The sequence below is a fragment of the Papio anubis genome, chromosome 6 (genome assembly GCF_008728515.1).
Source record: "Papio anubis isolate 15944 chromosome 6, Panubis1.0, whole genome shotgun sequence".
NCBI lineage: Eukaryota > Metazoa > Chordata > Mammalia > Primates > Cercopithecidae > Papio > Papio anubis.
The window spans coordinates 107,366,749-107,386,302 of NC_044981.1; the positions used below are offsets into that span (position 1 = coordinate 107,366,749).

Genomic DNA, 19,554 nt, shown 5'->3' on the forward strand with positions numbered 1-19,554 from the left:
TGTAGAGTTTTTATTACTCTTCTCTTTACTTGCTTGTTTTTGCAATCAGAGTTAAGTTGTCATGAGTCTAAAATAATATGTTATAAGATGTTATCTGCAATCCCCTTGGTAACCTCAAATCAAAAATCCTACAATAGGTATGCAAAGCAAGAAATTAAAATATGCTTCCAGAGAAAAACACTTTCAAGAAAATAAATAAATAAATAAGAGACAGGTTTGGGTGGCTGAGGTAGGCAGATCAACTTAAGGCCAGGAGTTCAAGACCAGGCTAGCTAACATGGTGAAACCCTGTCTCTACTAAAAATACAAAAAATTAGCCACATGTGGTGGCACACGCCAGCTACTCAGGAGGCTGACACACAAGAATTGCTTGAGCCTAGGCACTGGAGGTTGCAGTGAGCCGAGATTGCACCACTGCACTCCAGCCTGGGAGACACAGCAAGACGGTCTCAAAAAAAGAAAAAAAAAAAAAAGAAAAAAGAAAAGAAGAGAAAGAAAGAAGAAGACAGGAAGGAAGGAAGGAAGAAAGAGAAGATCCCAATACAACCAGAAAACAAATGACAAAATGGTAGTACTAAGTCCCTATTTATCAACAATATTCAATGTAAATGGATGAAACTCTCCAATCAAAAAAAAGAAAAAAGAAAAAAGAAAGAAAAAGAAATAAAAACAAAAAGAGAGTAGAATGTTGCTTACCAGAGGCTGGGAGTGGGGAAGGGGAAGGTGGAAGGATTTGGAGATGGTTAATGGGTACAAAAATAGAGTTAGATACAATGAATAAGATCTAGTATTTGATAGCACAATAGGGAGATTACAGTCAGCAACAGCTTGTACATTTTAGAATAACTGAGGAGTACAATTGGAATATTCGTAACACGAAATGATGAATGCTTGAGGTGGTACTCCATTTACCCTGATGTGATCATTATTGTATGCCTCTACCAAAATATCTCATGTGCCTTGTAAACATCTACACCTACTACGTACACATTTAAATTTAAAATATTTTAAATTAAAAAAAATAAGCCTAGAAACCCTTAAGATGTCACAAAATAGTACAGTTGCATTCAACTTCCTTCAGCAAAACTGTCTAAAAGTTCGAGAAGATGTCCATGAGAACAATCATTGTTGCAATTTGCATGGCTCTGATCGTCAAGGAAAAAATGCACAGTTGCATTCAATTTAATCTTCAGTATGATGAGCACTAATGAGACAATAGTTACATAGCCTTTTCCTCGCACTGGCCCTAGAGCTCCATACACATCACTCAACAGGCATGGAACCCAACATTAGAGGTATTTTCCTTACCTCCATTTTATAGATGAGGAAAGCAAGCTAGGAAGAGATAGAGTCCAAGAGCTGATGGTCAGTAAGTCGTAGAGTCAGGGTTTGAACCTTGCCCCAAGGGTGAGGAAGTCCCTGACCTAGAAGGGTGCCTAGTGCAGTGAAAGGGAGGAGAAAGCAAAAATGTCATGTCGCCATGGTGAGTGTGGGGACCAGGTGTGTTCAGGCACTCTGGGTACAGGGAGGCGTGCAGCCCGGGGCAATGAGTCCCAGAAAGGCTGCCTGGAGGGGCTGACACATGAGCTGGGTGCTGCGTGGTAGACCGGGGATGGAGGGGCTGGTGGTTGTGCCAGACAGAAAGGACAGCAAGAGCAAAGACATAGAGGGGCCCAATAGAGGATGAGTCCAAGGATGACGAAGGGGCGTCAAGCAACGCGGCTGAGGGGACTGTGGGGTTGGAGCCTGGGCTAGGACACCAGATTTTTTCCCTGAGGGAGACGGAGGCCCATTCAGAGGATTCCCAGGGAGTGACATGGTTGGACATGAGTTTTATTTTAGGTGGAAGATGGTGAAACTGGAGAAGGGAAAGGAAACCTCAAACAAGGTCAACGCAATGGGCAAAGATGAGCAATGGGCAAAGATGAGCAATGGGCAATAAGTAAGTTAGAAGGCGGTTTCTTTATTTTTTTATTTTTTATTTTGAGATGGAGTCTCACTTTGTCACCCACGCTGGAGTGCAGTGGCGCTATCTCGGTTCACTGCAACCTCCGCCTCCCGGGGTCAAGCAATTCTCCTGCCTCAGCCCGAGTAGCTGGAATTACAGGTGCCCACCACCACACCCAGCTAATTTTTGTATTTTTAGTAAAGACGAGATTTTGCCACGGTGAACAGACTGGTCTTGAAAACCGTGACCTCAGGTGATCCACACGCCTCGGCCTCCCAAAGTGCTGGAATTACGAGCATGAGCCATCACACCCAGCCTAGAAGGCAGTTTCTTATAGTGAACTTATTTTCTCTCTATACAAGCAATGATGTGAGAGCCCCTGCATTGCACATTGTGCAGAGTCCACAAGCAATGATGTGAGAGCCCCTGCATTGTACACAAGCTGTGAACATTCATTTTGAAAACAACAGAGGGAAGGGAGTCCCTTTTGAAATTTTTTTGAGGGAGCTTAGCCTTTCAAGTTAAACCACTTATTATCTAATTTTCTTTTCCAGAGAATCTCTGCGGGGGCAACGCCGAGAAGGAGCAGATGAGTAGCTTCCACGTCATGAAGCTGGTGCTGGAAAACTGCACTGTGAACCTCACCACACCAAGCATCTCATTTCTCGCATCTGAGAAAACCTCGGCTTTAAGGCCAAGGTAGCTAGAGGAGCCCAACGCAGGTGAGACGTTCCCCATCTCCCTGCTAACCTCAGGACAGCCTGCCCATTAGGAACTTCCAAAGACACGGGTACAAATGGAACTCACCACTGACCTGCTTAAACTTAACCCAGATAGCTGAAGACGAAAGACTTCATATTCTGCTAGAAGCTTCAAAGCTCCATTATCTTCCGAGTCATTCTGTCCTAGAAGAAAACAACAAATAGGCTCATTAAATTACCCACAGGTGAGGGATCAATCTGCAACATTAAATGAAAAGTTCCCATTGCATGGATAAGACGAGGTGCAATTCAGAGCAAACTACTATGATACTTCACGCAAAACCTTGTTTTTTGAGATTTTATGTACACAAGTAACAGCTAACCTGACTCTCCACTGGCTCTAAGGCTGGCTCAAGCATCATCTAATCTTTCTATATGATAGTAGCAAGAAATGATTATAGAGAAAATGTTGTAGGCATTGCATTTGATTCGACTCTGCAACTGAGATGTGTTCATTGAAATACTATCTCCTCAATTGTTAATACATTCCAGTGAATGTAAAACAAAGGACTCCAAGGTTCATATCTGGGGTCACAGAACTTTGGAGATGAATGGGATACTCCTCCTCAAAGATGAAGAAATGAGATCCAGGGAGGCTGTCCCACCCGCAATCTAGCAGCCAGTTAATGACCAAGTCAGAAGTTCATCAACCAGGGCTCTGTCTGCTACATCAGACTTAACTTAGGGTCACAATTTTGAAATAACGGCTCTTATGAAGGCTTTTGATTCAGAAAACATTCCAAATTTCATGCTGGATTTACACTTTTTTTTATTTTTTATTTTTATTTTTTTGAGACGGAGTCTCACCTTGTTGCCCAGGCTGGAGTGCAATGGCGCAGTCTCAGCTCACTGCAACCTCTGCCTCCTGGGTTCAAGCGATTCTCCTGCCTCAGCCTCCCGAGTAGCTTGAATTACAGGTGCCTGTCACCACACCCAGCTAATTTTTTTTGGTATTTTTAGTAGAGATGGGGTTTCACCATGTTGGCTAGGCTGGTCTCGAACTCCTGACCTCAAGTGATGTGCCCGCCTTGGCCTCCCAAAGTGCTCAGATTACAGGCGTGAGCCTCTGCGCCTGGCCTAAACTTACTTTGTAATCTTTCTAGATGTGGAAGTAATTTACATTTTTGCAACAAAATGCTAATAATCAGCTCAAGTCACACTTTTTCATGTAGAAACGAGTCCCACCAGGGGGTCACAAAAAGGACTCTGCCCCGTGACCGCTCACATTTTCAGCTAATGCCTGACCTGTATGTGCTGAGTTTTAGGAAGAAATTGCTGTCCCTGAAGGGCAATTTGCCTCCAGGCTCCATAGCATCTTGGAAAACCTTAGCATGCCTAAGCGGGTTGCGAACTGAGGCTAATAGAGTTCAACCTCTCATTACACTTAAAAAAAAATGCAGGGGAGTCAAGTGGTCAATCCAAGAAAGAGCTAGGTGTAGAAATCCAGAAAGAAATGCAGGTTCATTGAGCAGCTATTAACGCTGGGCTCTGTGCCTGCTGCTATAGGTGAATGATCTCATTCTTCTCACAACTGCCCCCCGAGTGCACACGGGCACTTCTCCATTTTACAAATGGGGGCACGAAGACCCAGAGAGGCCAAGTTCTTTGGTTCAGTTAATATTTATCTGCACATCTCCTACATGCCAAGCACCAAGGTAGGTGCTGAGTATATAAAGGAGAAACAGACAAACTGTCTGCCCTCAGTGAGCTCACAATCTAACAGGGAGGAGAGAAGCAGATTCAGGCATTTTAATCCAAACTCAGTTTTCTTTTCTTTTCTTTTTTTCTTTTTTTTTTTGAGCAAATTCTTCTAGATCTTGAATCAGAACTAGAACTACGTTGTTCAAACTGCAGCTTTTAACGTATTAAAAGGTCATGAGATTCATTTAGTGGGTCTTGATTATCATTAAAAATATATATATATGTACGTATGTATTTTTTGTTGTTGTTGTTGTTTGAGACAGAGTCTGCTCTGTTGGCCAGGCCACACCACGCCCAGCTAATTTTTGTGTGTTTAGTAGAAATGGGGTTTCACCATGTTGGCCAGGCTGGTCTCAAACTCCTGACCTCAAGTGATTCGCCCACCTTGGCCTCCCAAAGTGCTGGGATTACAGGCGTGAGCCACCGCGCCCAGCCTGATTAGCATTAAAAATATATAAATGAACAAACAAAGCAGAACAGAATAGCATAGACTAGAAAATAGTGTGTATATAGTAAAGGTAAGGAAACTCACAAGGGCATATGTCTATGTATCTCTATCAATCACATAAACCTCTGTGTGTACTGGTTTGCGATGTATATATTTCCTTTTCTAGGCCATGGTGGAAAAAAGTGTGAAAGCTCTTGAGTTATAGAATAAAGTGACCAGTGCTTTATTAGAGGCTCATACAAAATGGTGAGGGCCAAGAGGAGCAAGTGTCTGCCTAGGGAGTAACTCCTGACCTCAAGTGATGTGCCCGCCTTGGCCTCCCAAAGTGCTCAGATTACAGGCGTGAGCCACTGTGCCTGGAGTGAACTGGTACAATTTTGGTTTGTCACCAAGAGAAGTCTTTTAAAGGTGAGATGCCCAAATCGAATGCCCAGAGATAGGAAGAGCTGGAGGAGTGTTAGGCAGTTCTAGGGATGAGAGAGGAAAACAGAGTCAGGGCTCCTTTCTCTTATAGCCTGGGACAGGGGATGGGCACCTGTCAGGCCATGACACCAGTTCTGTATTTGCATGAGAGCCCCAGACTCAAGAAGATGGACCCCCAATTCTAGCCCTAATTGCTAGAACTGTGGGAGCTGATGGAAGTCTACAAACACTGGTTAGCTCTGGACGGAACTTCCTACCATCCCACTGCCAAAAGAGTACAGGAGAGCATCAGAGTCCAGAAGGCCAGGAGGTTAAGGAGTCAGACTCAGGACCCCTAAAACTTTTTTTTTTTTTTTGAGACAGAGTCTCTCTCTGTTGCCCAGGCTGGAGTGGCGTGATCTCGGCTCACTGCAACCTCCGCCTCCCAGACTCAAGCAATTCTCCTGCCTCAGCCTCCTGAGTAGCTGGGATTACAGGCATCTGCCACCGCACCTGGCTAATTTTTGTAGTTTTTTAGTAGAGACGGGGTTTCACCATCTTGGCCAGGCTGGTCTTGAACTCCTGACCTTGTGGTCCACCCGCCGCGGCCTCCCAAAACGCTGGGATTACAGGCATGAGCCACCGCACCTGGCACCTTCATACTATCTTAATCCCCAGAACGGAGGCTCCTTTGGGATGGCAGTTTACTGTGATCTCCCTTATCAGGATATAGTTATTAAATTTTCTGTAACTTTAATAAAACTTCCTTCAGACATCTTCTGGGTACCATGTTGGTAAGTTGAAGATTCAGGGCAATCCACTAGACTGTCACGTGGACATATTATCTCAGGTTTCTGAGTACGGATTTGAGGCAAGAGAAAAAAGGGCCACCCACAGAGTAACCTGTGGCACTCATTCATACTGTAAGGCTCTCTGACGTGCAGTATGCAATGACGTGGCCATGAGAGGCAGCTCAGGGGCAGTCATATTTTGGTGTCTTGGTTATTGAATATTTATCTGTTAACAAGCAGTAATATGAGACGACATCAAGATAAATTACCTTATCTACGATTTCATCCATATTTTCCCCATACAGGATTATGATGACGACAAGAACTGGATATTATACAAAATAATCAACCCCAGAAACATATAGAAAAGTAACAACCAGATATTTATGTTTTATGTTTCTTCACCCATCATATGTGTCAGACAGCACAAATATCAGGGACTTTAACAAGTTCTCCTTCACTGTAGGTTATGGCTAAGGAGAGAACACTAGTGTATGTTGAAATAGACAGAATAATTAGGCCGGGCGCGGTGGCTCACACCTGTAATCCCAGCACTTTGGGAGGCCGAGGAGGGCAGATCACGAGGTCAGGAGATGGAGATCATCCTGACCAACATGGTGAAACCCCGTCTCTACTAAAATACAAAAAATTAGCCGGGCATGGTGGTGTGTGCCTGTAGCCCCAGCTACTCAGGAGGCTGAGGCAGGGGAATCACTTGAACCTAGGAGGCAGAGGTTTCAGTGAGCCAAGATCATGCCACTGCACTCCAGCCTGGGCAACAGAGCAAGAATGGAGTGGAGTAGTTCAATAATGGCTTACTGCAGCCTCTATCTCCTGGGTTCCAGTGATCCTCCTACCTCAGCCTCCAGAGTAGTTGGGACTACAAGGCATGTGCCACCATGCCTGGCTATTTTGTGTAATTTTTTGTAGAGACGGGGTTTTGCCATGTTTCCCGGGCTGGCCTGAAACTCCTGGGCTCAAGCGATCCACCTACCTTGGCCTCCCAAAGTGTTAGGGTTATATGTGTGAGCCATGGCACCTGGCCAGGGCATGATCTTTTATTTTATTTAGAAACAAATATAATAGTTCATGTGAAACTGCTTCATGAACCAAAAGGTATCCTGTAAGTATTCACCATTTTCATTATTATCAATGCTAATAAATTATTTTCAAGTAAAATACTAAAAGTAACACACCTGTAACCCTAGCATTTTGGGAGGCCGAAGTCAGAGGATTGCTTGAGTCCAGGAGTTTGAGACCAACCTGGGCAACACAGCAAGACTCCATCTCTATTATTTTTACAAAAAAATTAAAAATTAAAATAAAAAGTAAATGAAATTGTATTCAATGTTTCCTGATTATGTGGTTTTGCACACATCTAAATTCCAAACCAAGGGCTCAGGTTTAACTAACACGTTCAAGTATTAACATTCATGATAAGGCAGAGAGTTTAATCATAATTGTTCTTCATAACAGAAGGGTAAGTGGACTCTGGTTACTAAGTAGTCCTATTGTCTTCATCTGATGGATGAAATAAGGGGAGCAAAGAAGCTAATGAAATGCCCAGGGGCACACAGTAGCAGAACCAGAGCAGAAAATCAGATACCCTGGCCACTAGAGCCCCTGCTTTTTCTTCTAATCTCGTTCACAGTTTGGGTTGTTGGTTTGCTTTTTCTTACAAAGTCAGAAGCTGGGCCGGGCGTGGTGGTTCACGCCTGTAACCCTAGCACTTTGGGAGGCCGAGGCGGGTGTATCACCTGAGGCCAGGAGGTCGAGACCAGCCTAGCCAACACAGTGAAACCCCATCTCTACAAAAATTAGGCATGGTGGCAGGCACCTATAATCCCAGCTACTCAGGAGGCTGAGGCAGGAGAATCGCTTGACCCCGGGATGCAGAGGTTGTACTGAGCCGAGATCGTGCCACTGCACTCCAGCCTGGGAGAGACAGCCAGACTCCATCTCAAATAAATAAACACATAAATAAATAAATAAATAAATAAATAAATAAAATAGGCCTGTGCGGTGGCTCACACCTGTAATCCCAGCACTTCGGGAGGCCAAGGCAGGCCGGATCACCTGAGGTCGGGAGTTTGAGACCAGACTGACCAACATGGAGAAATCCGGTCTCTACTAAAAATACAAAATTAGCCAGACGTGGTGGAGCATACCTCTAATCACAGCTACTCAGGAGGCTGAGGCCGCAGAATCGCTTGAACTCAGGAGGCAGAGGTTGCGGTGAGCCGAGATCGCTCCATTGCACTCCAGCCTGGGCAACAAGAGCAAAACTCTGTCTCAAAAATAAATAAATAAATAAACAAAAATAAAATGTTTCATATCCAAAATGCACAAGTTTTTCAGCTTTGGTTCTTACATTTAGGTTTTAATGACGTTCAGAGCAACTCAAAATGTCCTTTTCCAGCAGGATTAGTCAAGATAAACCCCAGGTAAATTCTACCAAATGGCAAAGCAGAGCCAGCAGTGCCATTCACTGCAGAATACCTGAGTCTGAGCTCCCGGCCAGCACCGGCGAAGGCCCCTACTGTACCTTCTGGCTTCACTCCAGAGGCAAGAAAAGAAAGCACGCCACAGAGCACACAAGCCAGGGTTATGCGATCCCAGCTCTCCAGAGTCTAACTTCACTCCTTCTGTAGCTGAATTTAAAACGTTGCCCTTTTCTGTTTATTTGCACAGAGGGCCGTTTAACATAGGAGCACAAAGAGTGGGGGAACACTACAGCCATGTGGACTAGAATGATTTCCAATCACAATAAACACTCCCAAAGAGGGAGGAAGATGGTACGCAATATATTTCCTCTCTAACATTCTTTAAAATAAATGCACAGCCTTGGAGGAGGCAGCCTGACATGTTTCCACTAGACGAATGTGTGGGGAGAAAAACAGATCTTTGTACACTACCTGCACTGTGCCCAGGCCCCATTCCAGACCACAGTTTGGCAACTGGATCCCAAGGGGCTGAGTATCTGGAGATTGTCTACAATGCAGTTCGTCTGGGCTGCTCTGAAATCAACAAGGCTTCATTCCTTTCCATTAGCTCTCAGCAGAGTAACATCCAGGAGGGTGCTGTGCTCTGACACATTGCGCAGAGCCTTCTGCATCCTCCAGGCTGAGTCTCCGGCCACTGAGAACTGCTGTGATGGTTCGGAAACCCCAGTCACAGCGGGCCACAGCCAGGAGCCAGCCAAACCTAAATTCTGGGCTGTCACATTTTGGAGCTGTTCCCCCTGAAGCATGTGAGCAAAATCCACAAAAATTTTGAAGCAACATATGATTGTTGTGAAAGAATATCAGGGATCCTATTTTCTTCATCCACTTCTGTGAATCCATTCCTTCTAATGGCCGAGTCCACGTGTCATTCTGCATTACTCACTTTGAACAAGACACAGAAACACCAAGCATCGTGGCATGGGGCACACTACATACTAGGAAGCCTTAAAACATCACCACCAACAAAAACGCTTGATTCGGCCACTGTTATCAGAAGAGGGTAGAAGACACCAGGTACAGTGGCTCATGCCTGTAATCCCAACACTTTGAGGCCAAGGCAGGCAGATCACCTGAGGTCAGGAGTTCAAGACCAGCCTGATCAACATGGCGAAACTCCATTTCTACTAAAAAATTAGTCATGGCGCATGCCTGTAGTCCCATGTATTCAGGAGATTGAGACACCAGAATTGCTTGAACCCGGAAGGCAGAGGTTGCTGTCAGCTAGGAGCGCATCACTTTACTCCAACCTGGGCAACAGAGCGAGAGTTCGTCCTTTATGGCCAGGCACGGTGGCTCAAGCCTGTAATCCCAGCACTTTGGGAGGCCAAGGCGGGCGGATCACCTGAGGTCAGGAGTTCAAGACCAGCCTGGCCAACATGGTAAAAACCCGTCTCTACTAAAAATACAAAAATTAGCCAGGAGTGGTGGTGGGCTCCTATAATCCCAGCTACTTGGGAGGCTGAGGCAGAAGAATTGCTAGAACCCGGGAGATGGAGGTTACAGTGAGCCAAGATCGTACCACTGCACTCTAGTGTGGAAGACAGAGTAAGACTCCACCTTTTTTTTCTTTTTAAGTTTTTTAGAAGGAGAAAAACTTCTCTCATTTTTTAAAGACGTCCTTTACTCCTACTCAACACACACCTAACACTAATGACCCGACCATAGAAGGTTTCTATCAGATGATTAATCCTCGCAAGGCTATCAAATTCTCATCCTAAACATCTTTACTTATTACTCAAAGCAGCAGTCCATGAACTTGTTAAGCTGAAGGATAAAACGGACATATGGGGTGCGGGTGACCTATTGTTATTATTAGTGCTGTCCCCTAGAGTTGTGCAGTGCACAACCTGTGAGACCACATGCAGCAGCCCTGATAATACTTATTATACCAGTATATACTTTTCACTCATGTATTTATAAAGCATGTATATTATAAAAGCAACATGCATATTCTGTTTCCTGTAAAGATCAGTTCTTTTGTGTGTCCGTGTAAATCTTATTGGTCACCCAATGCTTATTTACTAAGTGTCATTATTCTAAATGAACGTCAGTCAGTTATGTTTAGTGTCCAATTGCTAGGATCTCTTTTCCTTATCCTCTTTGAATATAAATATACTTGAAAATCATACTTAGTTTCACTTGAGGCATCAGTGACCTTTTTTTTTCTTTTGAGACAGGTCTCACTGTCGCCCAGGTTGGAGGACAGTGGCATGTTCATGGCTCACTGAAGCCTCAACTTCTTGGGCTCAGATGATCCTCCTACCTCAACCTCCCGAGTAGCTAGAACTACAAGTACACATCGCCACACCCAGCTGACTTTTTTTTTTTTGGTATTTTTTCTAGAGACAGGGTTTCGCCATGTTGCCCAGAGTGGTCTCAAACTCCTTGGCTTCAAGCAATCCTCCCACCTTGACCTCCCAAAATGTTGGGATTACAAGCATGAGCCACCACACCTGGACAACAATGATCTTTGATTTCACCAAAAATTGGGGCTGGATTCTAATACTGCCTTAAACATTTTACTTTTATTTTATTTTATTTTGTTTTATTTTTGAGACAGAGTCTCACTTGCTTGACCAGGCTGGAGTGCAGTGGCCCCATCTCAGCTCACTGCAACCTCCACTTCCTGGGTTCAAGCGATTCTTGTGCCTCAACCTCCTGAGTGGCTGGGACTACACATGCGTGCCACCACGCCTGGCTAATTTTTGTATTTTTAGTAGAGATGGGGTTTCGCCATGATGGCCAGGCTGGTCTCGAACTCCTGACCTCAAGTGATCCGCCTGCCTCAGCCTCCCAAAGTGCTGGGCTGACAGGCCTGAGCCACCGCGCCCGGCCAAATTCTGCCTTATAAATGTCTCTCTGAAGTCTCTATTCTCTTGGGCCTTCTCATATCTCCTTTGAGCCATTATATTAGTTTCTTAACTGTTGTTACAACTTCTAGTCTCTAGCAAAACAATCTGTCCCATTATAGCCAGAATTACTTCCTAAAACACGGATAAGTTTAGGTCCCTCCTCTGTTTTAGAAACTTTAATGAATATATACTGCCTAGGAGATAAAGTCCAAACAAATCACCATGGTTGACGACCCGTTTATAGTCCACTCAACTCGTCAGTCTGAGCTAACTTGACTTCCAGCACTAATCGGTATCCACTCAGGTATCCATTCAAGAAAAATCTATTGGGCCCTTGTAAAAACACAATGGAACGGAGGAATTACTGGAAAAGGTCAGTAAGACCCATTCCTAGATATCAGGGTGCAAACAAACGGGAGATACAGACACATAAATATGTCATGAAAATTTACCATGGTGAGTGCAAATTGGCCCCAATCTGGCGTACCAGCCTTATAGCCAGTAAATTGCCACTCACCCCTTTTTCCTGTATTCCAACGATGGTAAACTTTTTGTTATCCAAAACTGTGCCATGTTCTTAGACACCCGCACATGTTTACTTCCTCTCCAGTGCTTAGAATGCCCTTCCCTATGTTACTGTCTGGCGTTCTCTTGGCACATGAGTGGGTTAAGAACCCAATGGCGGCCGGGCGCGGTGGCTCAAGCCTGTAATCCCAGCACTTTGGGAGGCCGAGACGGGCGGATCACGAGGTCAGGAGATCGAGACCATCCTGGCTAACACGGTGAAACCCCGTCTCTACTAAAAAATACAAAAAAATAGCCGGGCGCGGTGGCGGGCGCCTGTAGTCCCAACTACTCGGGAGGCTGAGGCCGGAGTAAGTGAACCCGGGGCCCGGGCTTGCGTGAAGCTGAATCGGCCACTGCACGCACCTCCAGCCTGAAGCCCGAGACTCCATCTCAAAAAGAACCCAATGGCAAAGCGGTAAAGGTTAGCAAGAGGGAAGTCAGACCCTGGAGCAACAGGCCCGAGACACACCGCATATAAAGCAGCCAGCCTTTTCATGCTGCTGAAGCCCCGTCCAGCCCCCTGCACCTGTCCCCTTTCCCAGTGTGGGGGAAGATGGTCTCTGTGTGGCTGAGTTTAGCCAAGACCCCAGAAAACTGTGGTCTCAACAGAGGAGGTGGTAGATGGCGAAGTGGGCACAGGACGGCGGCACTCTATGTATAACATGACTTCTTTGGGGTGCCTTGCACAGCAAAAGATCCCCTGCAGCTAAATCCAGTATCTCTTGCTTCTTTAGGGCTTGGTAACTGAGTATTGGGGCTCTGTAAAAGTGGCTTCTAGAATTATTTAATTTTGCTTGGGATCAATATGTTAAGGCCACTGGTGTAAATACCAAAGAAGAAATGAGGAATTCCTATTTGAAATGAAGTACAAATGACTTTCCTCCTTCTCTTCGTTTTATCCTTCCACCATTCCTTTCTTTTGAAACAGGGACAAACTGACTTGTATGACTGGTAGATGTCATTTTTGTATATATCTGAACACATTAAACAATCCATTTAAAAAATCCATTTCAACAAAGTGAAATTAACTTTAGAGTTACCAGCAAAAGAGGGTAAGATGTGGAAGCTACCCTCAAGAAATTCGTAACTAGAGGTTACATTTTAGCTAGTTAGTCCCGCCATCTCCCTCAAAGTAAGATATTCCCACCTATAGATATTTATTAGGGAGAAATGTAAATAAATAACTCAATGATTTAAGTAAATAGATCATAAGTCCACAACTCCCTCTAGGCTAAAACTGGTGACTTTCTCAAGAAAAAATGACTTAGCGAAAGCCGAAACAACAGAGAAGTAGACTAGAGTGTGTATGTCTGCAGATTCATTTCTGTATGTGAATGTTCACCAAGAGAGGTGGATGAGCATGGATATAGACGCTTGTCACTGCTGTGGCCACATCCAGGTGAGCCAAGAGGCTGCAGAGCAGGTGGAAACTGCTGATGCTCGCCCTGGCCAAAGATGATGTTGGGGTGGGTCTGTTGTCTTCCCCCACACCTGGGATCCACTGGCTCACCCACTCTGTGACTGGGGCTCCCAGGAGGCCCAGTCCCCTTCTTCCTGGAGCCCCTGCTGGTCCCTACACTAAGCTTCCCAGCACACACATCCCCATCCCAGAGATGGCCTGCTGTGATGACAGGACCGGCTCTAGAAAGCAGGGCTTGTTCCACATCCTTCTTACACTAACTCCATCTTTTCCCTGGGAGATGCTCTCAGGCTCTGCAGTTCTGTCAGGTTTTGTGTCTTGAAGTCTTCAAACCTCTTCAGGCAAAAACCTCATGAAATCAGCGCTGGGGGATGTTATCTTCATTTCACAAAACAGAAAGCTGAGATGCAGGGCAGCTCACCAAAAAGATATTTAGTCAGTAAAAGCCATTCCAGTAAGTTATGAGAAAAACCAAAGATATGCCATGAAAGTGTGAGGAAAGCACATTCCAGAGTGGCGGTTTCCCCCTCTGCAAAAGGCAAAGGCCTATCCACGCTCCCACAACGGCCATCACCATTTCAGAATCCAAAACAAAATGTGCTTCCCGACTCTTTTCCTGCGTAAAATAAACAGCACCACTTTTGAAATCATTATGTAAAATCAACTTCAAAGAAACAAGAAACACAGCCTAATAAAGGGCAGCAGGGGGAGTTTCAGAAGTACCATTCTCCCATATCCAACCCCCACCGCTTTTCCAACTGAATGCAATTTTTGCCCAGAGAGCAACTTTGTCTGCAGAGACTACCCTATACTTGGGAAGGAAGAATGTAAGTAACAAGGTGCAAGCATCAGCATAAGTTTCAACTTCAAAAGGAATATAATCACCGTTTCGGTAAAGTCGCCCCTTCCAGATAAACAACTGTGTTCCCAGGTTGAAGATGAGTCATGTCCCATCCCCAGAGTCCTCCAAACCACACATTCCTCTTCCTGTCCCTGGCAGTCATTTGCATACATCCTAACCTAAACCAGGGCCGCTTATAAAAGGGCTTGTGTTGAACTTTCTTCTATTTAATTCCAGTGCTTTCTTCCAGCTACCCAATCTGTATGTAATTAAAATCGTATTGCAGCAAATGTTGAATGGTATGAAAAGTTTTACCATATGTATACAATTGACTAGTTGTAGAATTTGGCATGTCTGCAATGATCCCATTAACGAGGAGCGAGCCTGGCTTATTTTGGAGTGTATGTTATATGCTTTGGATAGGTTCTGTTTTTAACTTGTACTAACGCTGTCTGTGATGTTTAACCCTTTGTCAGCGGTCACCAAGAAGTGTTCCTGCATTTCAACAATGAGGACCACTGTACCCTAATCAAAACCTCAGTTCAAAAACTATTTGTCTAGTGGAGGAAGTTTCCTTTGAAAAATTTCCATTTTCTAAACCAAAATTAGCCTGCTCTGTCTTAACAAAGGCTGAGCAGATACCATCAGAGCCTCTGGGATCAAGCTGAACCAAATGGAGAAAATACAGATGCAATCATCACTTCCAAATACTGAGACCCAGGATGCTCCTTGAAGCTTGAAAGAAATGATTTTAGGACAAAAAGAGGAAGTACTGTACTACTGCAGATAATAAAAATGTGAAACTTATGTCCCAAGAGGTAGCAGATAAAATATAAATAAATTCAAGAAGGAGTTAGCAAAGGTCATGCTGACAGATCTACCTTTGAGGAACATTCCTGACATTCTGTGACTGACACAAGGGAGGGAAAACATCTTTCCGTCTCATCACCCTCCCCACCACACCCACCTTTCCCACACAACAATTGAAAAAACTGGGGCCTTTGTCAGAGGAAGAACACAAGGTCAGATAAGCCTTTGGTCTGACTCTCTGGGTCAAGACTTGATATAATTTGTAGATAACGGAGCTGACCAGTTGCAATTTTGCTTTAAAGACATTCTTCAGTAAAGACTGCAGAATGAGTTGAAGTCTTTCTCAACATGTGCCATGAAGAAACATATGTTCTTAATCTGTGGGTTTAAAATTGTTTTAGAATTACATCAATGAGACATGTCCTCAAAAGAAAAAGCAGGCCACCAACCCGAAACACGGGAGTATAAGAGCAGTGTAGGATAATACTTCTTTCTAGCTTAATGTCTTACAACAAATCTGTTGTAAAAGTTCTTTAAAAAGGAACGTTCATCTGGAGCTTAAAAATATGCATATAGGAGCTTTGGCAGAGGGTATTAGTTTCTCACTAGAGGCAGGAGCCCCGCTAAGCTGATCTGAGGATAGAGTGAAGGCAAAGGTACCCAGCACTTCCAGGAAAGGGAGGTGGAGAAAGAAATGCCCTCATTTCATTCATCAGATCAAGTTCTCAAATCAGAATTCAAATCCTCAGTTCTCAGTGCTGAATGTTAAGCCACAGAATGTTAAGATTAGAAAACCACCAAATGAACCTAAACAATTCATCCCTTAAAAAGGAGATGGATATTGTGACCAAAATTTCTTCTTTAAAGTTGGGTACCTGGGTCAGGTATGGTGGCTCATGCCTGTAATCCCAGCACTTTGGGAGGTTGAGGCAGGCGGATCACTTGAGGTCAGGAGTTTGAAACCAGCCTGGTCAACATGGTGAAACCCCAACCCTACTAAAAATACCAAAATTAAAGGGGAAAAAAAATTAGCCTGGTGTGGCAGCACATGTCTGTGATCCTAGCTACTTGGGAGGCTAAGGCAGGAGAATGGCTTGTAACCAGGAGGCGGAGGTTGCAGTGAGTCGAGATCATCCCACTGTACTTCAGCCTGGGCAACAGAGCGAGACCCTGTCTCAAAAAAAAAAAAAAAAAGAGGAATTGCTCTGAGACCAGTCTAGACGGTGCTGCCTCCATCACCACACATGGCTTAACTGACACAGAAACACAAGATGCTTTCACCTAAACAAGGCCTCTGTGTTACCCGGACAGAGTGTTCACAATGTTCGAATCCCCCATTTTCTCAGCCCTGGAAAACTGTTAAATCCTATCAGTGCAGGAAATTGAAAAATTCGCTTCTCAGGAGATGGTTAGGCTGAGAACTGATAAGTGGTGGGGTGAGGGGAATCTGCCTGGAGCTAGGAGGATGAGGCTGGTCCTTGTGTTTCCATAATCCTATTAAGCAGCTCCTAGCCGAACTTAATCTGGTCCTGAAGTGGATGGCTGGAAGATAATAGCTCTTGGACTTTAAGTGTCACTTAACTATATAGGTAAAACTCTAATCTCTGCACTCAAGGGCCCATCAGTGTAATCAAACTGAGGACTCTCAGAGGAACCTGCTTCCCTGGCAGCCTGGGGTTGTAGCAAACGGTAGTTACAAAGTGCTCCTTGGAGATAGGTGCCTTATTTGGGTGGAAGCAATTTACTCTGTTCACTAGAAACTCATCCTGTCTAGACAACAGGGTTGGTCTCAAGTGTTGGAGTAAAGAGGAAATCCTCCATAACTTGCCTGCCAAGGTAAAGACTCAGGTTCACCCTTGGAACAACTGTAATCAATCTCAAGACGTCCTCTGGGTAACAAAGGATGCTAAGACAGCTGCTGCTTCATTAGCCAGGAACACTAAATAGAAACCATCGTGAGCGGAACACCCATTGGCTGACTGCAGCTCAGCCCCTGCTGTGGATGGCCAATTTAGATGAATAAATGTGCTTTTGTCTACTTGTTCCATCAATTACTAACAGAGGGATGTTAAAATCGCCAACTGTGATGGTGGATTTGTCTATTACTCCTGTAAATTCTGTCAATCTTTTGTTTTCTTTCCTTTTTTTTTTTTGAGACAGGCTCTCATTCTGTTGCCCAGGCTGGAGTGCAGTGGCACAGTCATAGTTCACTACTGTCCCAACCTCCTGGGCTCAAGAGATCCTCCTGCCCCAGCCTTCTGAATAGCTGGGACTACCGGAGCGTGTTGCCACATCCAGCTAGTTTTCAGTTTTTTGTAGCAACAGGGTCTCACTATGTTGTCCAGGCTGATCTTAAACTCCTAGCCTTAAGCGATCCTCCCACCTTCGCTTCTCAAAGTGTCGGGATTATAGATGTGAACCATGGTGCCTGGCCTGTCAATATTTCTTCAGGTATTTTAAGCTCTATTGCTGGACATATACAGTTTTATGACTTACATGTTCCTGGAGAATTGTCCCTTTTACCTCTGGTAATATCATCCTGAAGTCTATTTTATTATATATTAATATGGCCATTCCAGCTCTCTAAAGCATACTGTTTCTGTGACATAGTCCATCTTTTTTCTTTCAACTTATCTGTATTTAGATTTAAAGGCAGCATATAGTTGGGCTTTTATTTCTGCAGCTAACAATTTATATCTTTAAATTGGACCATTTGGTCAATTTATATTTAATGTTAACTACTGATGTGATTGCATTTAAGTCTGCTGCTCAAATTTATTTTTAGTTTGTCCCGTATGTTTTTTAAATTCTTCTGCTCCTTTCTTACCTTCTTCTGGATTAATTAAACATTATTTAGAATTCCATTCTTATTTCTCTATTGCCTTTTAGCTGTGTCTCTTTGCATTTTTTTAGAAGAGTTAATATGATATTTATTTATTTATTTATTTATTGGAGATGGAGTTTTGCTCTTGTCACCCAGGCTGGAGTGCAATGGCGTGATCTCAGCTCACTGCAACCTCCGCATCCCAGGTTCAAGCGATTCTCCTACCTTCAGCCTCCCAAGCAGCTGGGATTACAGGCGTGTACCACCACACCTGGCTAATTTTTGTATTATTAGTAGACATGGGGTTTCACCATGTTGATCAAGCTGGTCTTGAACTCCTGACTTCAGGTGATCCACTCACCTCGGCCTCTCAAAGTGCTGGGATTACAAGCATGAGCCACCTCACCTGACCCTAATATGATTTTTAAAAGGACAAAAACAAATATCCTAATACCATCTGACTCAGGATATCAAATCAATGTATTAAATGATGTAATTGGTTATCTAGAAGAGCTGAGAATTCTCCCACCGTCACTCCTACCAAGTCCTTAAAAATAGGGAAAAGCAATTCTTCTAGCCCTTCTATGATTCTACACAGGAAAAGAATTTAGAGGTTTTTCTTTAAGTAATCTTTATAAAAATCGAACTCCCTGGACCTTCACAACTTGCATCCTAAACACTCAGATTTCGGCACTTCTGTTCTGTTTCCTCATGGTTCTTCCATGAATTTCCTCCGTACTCATGCAGGATTGCAATGCATTCTCTGAAAATACTCTCCAAAATCAAGTGTCAGGCCTGAAGAGAACTAAACAAGTCTACAGCTTGCAAGGAGCGCCCTCTTGAGGGAGCCTTTATACAAATGTTGAAATCTGTCTGCTTTGTCTGAACTCACAGTTCCAGCATCAGGGGGTAATAAAATCAGTCAATCCAGGAGATACACTGGCTAAATTACGGATGTAAATATCTTCTTATTAGAAGTGAGTTCTAACTCCTGAAAGTCAAGATAATCTCTAGCAGAATAAAAGCAAAAGCAAAAACAAAAAACAAAACACAGTACCTCACTAAATGTCTTCCTTAAATACAAAGTAATACAAAGCTACAAATACACTAACAATCAGAAAGACAATATGACTCCAGCATTCCGGTGCTCCTATTCGTTTTAGATATTGTTCCTTATCTTGAACACGGAAAGGTAAGCTTTCTCCAGAGACACAGCTGGTGGTGTGGATGTGTCACACAGTGGTCAAGAGAAAGACTCCTGATCAGAGGCACCAGAGCTTAGAGACTGATTCTGACACTTCGCAGTTTGCGTGAACTTGGGGAAGGTTTTTGTTTGTTTGAGAGTGCCGTGGCACAATCACAGCTCACTGCAGCCTGGCCCCCCTGGGCTCAAGTGATCCTCCCACCTCAGCCTCCCAAGTAGCTGGGACCACAGGCATACACCACTACACCAGGCTAATTTTGCAATTTTTTTGTATGGAGATGGAGGTTTCTGCCACATTGCCCAGACTGGTCTTGAACTCCTGGGCTCCAGTGATTCACCTGCCTAAGCCTCCCAAAGTGCTGGGATTACAGGTAGAAGCCACCACGCCCAGCCTTGGGGAAGTTTTTTAATCCCTTTAAATTTAAGCCATGTGCAAAATTAGGGTGATAAGAGAATCTACTTTAGAGGGTTGTGAAGATAA

At 44.1% G+C, this 19,554-nt stretch overlaps 1 protein-coding gene across 2 annotated transcripts in view; it reads right to left on the bottom strand.

Moving 5' to 3' along the window:
* The window catches only part of SCAF8 (SR-related CTD associated factor 8), a 249,609-nt gene that overhangs the window by 14,629 nt on the left and 215,426 nt on the right, over positions 1-19,554 (bottom strand). For both annotated transcript variants that reach the window (XR_004184579.1, XR_004184577.1), the window contains one exon: positions 2,763-2,853. The gene's annotated coding sequence lies outside the window, so the exon portion shown is untranslated. The remainder of the gene's footprint in view (positions 1-2,762; positions 2,854-19,554) is intronic.